Here is a 3,081-nt window from a genome sequence, read left to right on the forward strand (position 1 = left end):
CTGTAAGTTTTGTGTATGAGGGGCGGATGCGTTGTTACGTGTGGGAGCCTTCAGACTGCCATCGGCCCCGCAGCTCACACGACACGCAGTCTCCAGCTCACACGGAGGCTGTGAGCGTTTCAATGCAAAACTCCGCTCAGTCCTTAATAACCGTTAAAACGATCACATCAATTTGTGTTTCCAGTCGTGTCCCGACAAAATAAAGGCTGATATTATTGCCACATATTTACGTGCAGCCAGCCGAGTCACTATGACTCAGAGGTAAATGCACTCCTGAGCATGCGCTGTTCTTTCCGTCACGCAGCTGACCGGCTTTTCCAAACCCGTTGGTGATTTTTTCACGCTGCTTTTAACTATTGCTTTTAACTTGAAAGCTTCATCATATTGTAGCGGCGATCACGTGCACGTTGGGTCTAATGGCACCAAAGGATTCTGGGATGCGGCTGGGCATGCGTGTTTCGTTTTGTTGAACCATGACTGAAGTGTTTAAGACCTGAAGTGAGGTCAATGCTGTTTGGCTGCTTAGAGGTGTGTTGAAAAATAAATGACTTGTGTTTGACGTTAGAGAATTCAAACCATTCACCGTGTCCGAAAATACGTACACGGCGGCCGCCAATAAAATCCAATAATTAGCCGCGTCACTGAATAAGCCGCACGGCTGTAAGCGCAGCAAAAAAGTAGCGGCTTGTAGTCCGGAAATTACGGTACTTTGATTAAAAAAACTTCATTTCTCTTCTGTGATGGTCGTCATGGTAACAGTCTGGAGTAGAGCTGCACGATATGAGCAAAACTTGGGATGTGCGATATTAGTGATCAATATAGCGATGAAGATATAATTTGCGGTACATAAACAAAGAGCTAAACAACCAAATACATCATTACCATTTCATTTCAACAGTTTAAAATTATACTCCAAATGACCGTCGTTGATGAAGGAGGCAAACATCTAACATAAAAGGCTCATCTGATTGGTCAAAAACGTGAAACGGTCCATCCAATTGGTCAAATGCATAAATGGATTTATTTGATTCATTAAATGCTTCAAGCTGCCATAGGATTGTTTTAGCCCATTTAAGGAAACGTTTTATTGTGATTTCTGCTGACTTTTGTGATATGCATGTTGCACAGCTTGATATTGTGATGACGATAAATTTGCGGTAAATTGTGCTCGCCTATGTCTGGAGATTTGCAGGAAAATCTGGTATCTCAGTCCAGCCTTTTGCTCTTCTTCTTGCTCTTTTGGGTGTGATTTTGTCACGGTGTCCCCGGCTGACTCCTCCCCCTCATCAGCTACACCTGATGCCTCCAGCTGCACCTCCTCATCCTCGTCTGGCCGCAGGTTCTAAAGGAGACCACGGACCTGTAATCAACGCTAGTTCGTTGTACTCCCACGGTGCATCTCCTGGCATAGTTACGATTCTCGTGCATGTTTGCTACGTCCTCGACTAACCTAGCCTGTCTTAACCTCGTCTCAGGATCGCATCTCCGTTTGGACCCCTTTGGTGGCTGCTTACCTCTCGCTGGTCACGTCCCGACGTTCCTCTGGCTTTCCTCCTCGGATCCAACGGTTGTCGCCGCCAGGACCCTCCAACAACCTCCGCTGTCTACCACAGCAAACCTGGGACTCAGTTTCATCCTCCCTGCCGTATTAAAACCAGTTACCACTTACCTTTCTGCCTGCCTTGTGTCCTTCCGGGTTCCAGCACTTGAGTCTGCCTAAGCCTGCTAGCCATGACAGATTCTTCCATTCGTTGTTTTTATTTATGGGTCAGAGGTCAAGGCGACAGACACAGAAGTTGAATCTGCCTCATTTTATCGTTGGTGAGGCAAAGTAGCAGTTGAACCTTTTGCTGATGTTGTTTTAATCTGGTGCTGAGATGTCTGATCTGGGCTGATGCTGGAATTCTCCTTCTTCAGACTGTAGAATTGTTTGTCCTGTTTTTAAAACAATGTGGTGCTTTAAGAATGTTCTTTGTCTAATGGTGGACAATGTTCTGCTGCTCCGTTATCTGACTATTTTTATTCCTGTCATTCCTGATTAAACCAACATTTAAAATCAAATCCATCTTCCTCTTCTTCGTCTTCTTCTGTCAGACGGCTGTCTTCCTGCAGAACATCAAACCAAAGCTGGATCTGTTTGTTCAGCAGCTGCTGGATGTTCTCTGTTCTCTGAACGTTCTACAAGTCTTCAAACACATTCTGCAAACTCCCTCTGAAGATGAGCAGCTTGGAGGAAGAGGAGGATGGAGCAGAGTCCTAAAAGAGTGACCGGTCCAAAAGGTCAACATGAGAACTTCAGACATGATTCCCAAACCTGCAAAAGCTGCACCGTCCTTCATGTTGCTTCCTGATCTGCTGATGAGCTGCTCCTCTGGATGCAGGCTGGACGACTGCGGCTTGTCTAAAGCCAGCTGTGACGCTCTGGTCTCAGCTCTGAGGTCTGCTGGGAACCACCTGACAGAACTGGATCTGAGAGGGAACAGACTGCAGGACTCAAATGTTCGGCCGCTCCAGGACCTGATGAAGAGTCCGGACTGCAACCTGCGCACCTTAAGGTCAGATTCTGAGGCTCCTGCAAAGCTGCAGCGTCTCAGGTGAAGGCAGGCAGTCGGCCAATCACAGCAGCAGAGCGTCCAGCACACCTGAAGCCACTTTTGGTTGACATCTTCTCATTGCAGATGGAAGTACTGGCACTGATCGGGTCGTGTGTTCAGGAGGAGCAAAGAGATGAAGCAGAGGAGGTGAAGAAGACTACGCTGGAGGAAATGGTTTATTTCTGGCCATCAAAGCAAAAAAAGAACTAGAGAAGACAAACCACAGAAGTAACTATCGATACAGAGATACATCAGACTTAGAATAATTCTTTTTGACGTGATAAATATGGAGTTAATAGAAAGGTTGATATTCTGTAGATTGTCCATGTTGGCTCCAAGCTCGGTTCTCCTTTCTGCTGTCAGATCGACATCCTTTCTTCTGGTTTTAGCAGACATTGTTTTAAGTTTTCTTCACTGTCATGTGAACTGATCTGAACTAAAACTGGCGCTGTGCAGCGTCCACGCTCCACCTCCGTTCCAGCCGTCC

The 3,081-nt window shown here is 46.4% G+C and overlaps 1 long non-coding RNA gene across 1 annotated transcript; it reads left to right on the forward strand.

Moving 5' to 3' along the window:
- Nucleotides 1-2,341: 2,341 nt before the first annotated feature.
- On the forward strand, nucleotides 2,342-2,797 carry LOC110016145. Its single transcript, XR_002291430.2, has 2 exons — nucleotides 2,342-2,555; nucleotides 2,679-2,797. It is a non-coding gene; the product is annotated as an uncharacterized LOC110016145 (long non-coding RNA).
- The last annotated feature ends 284 nt before the right edge of the window (nucleotides 2,798-3,081 follow it).

This window comes from Oryzias latipes, chromosome 13 (assembly GCF_002234675.1).
Source record: "Oryzias latipes chromosome 13, ASM223467v1".
Classification (NCBI taxonomy): Eukaryota; Metazoa; Chordata; class Actinopteri; order Beloniformes; family Adrianichthyidae; genus Oryzias; species Oryzias latipes.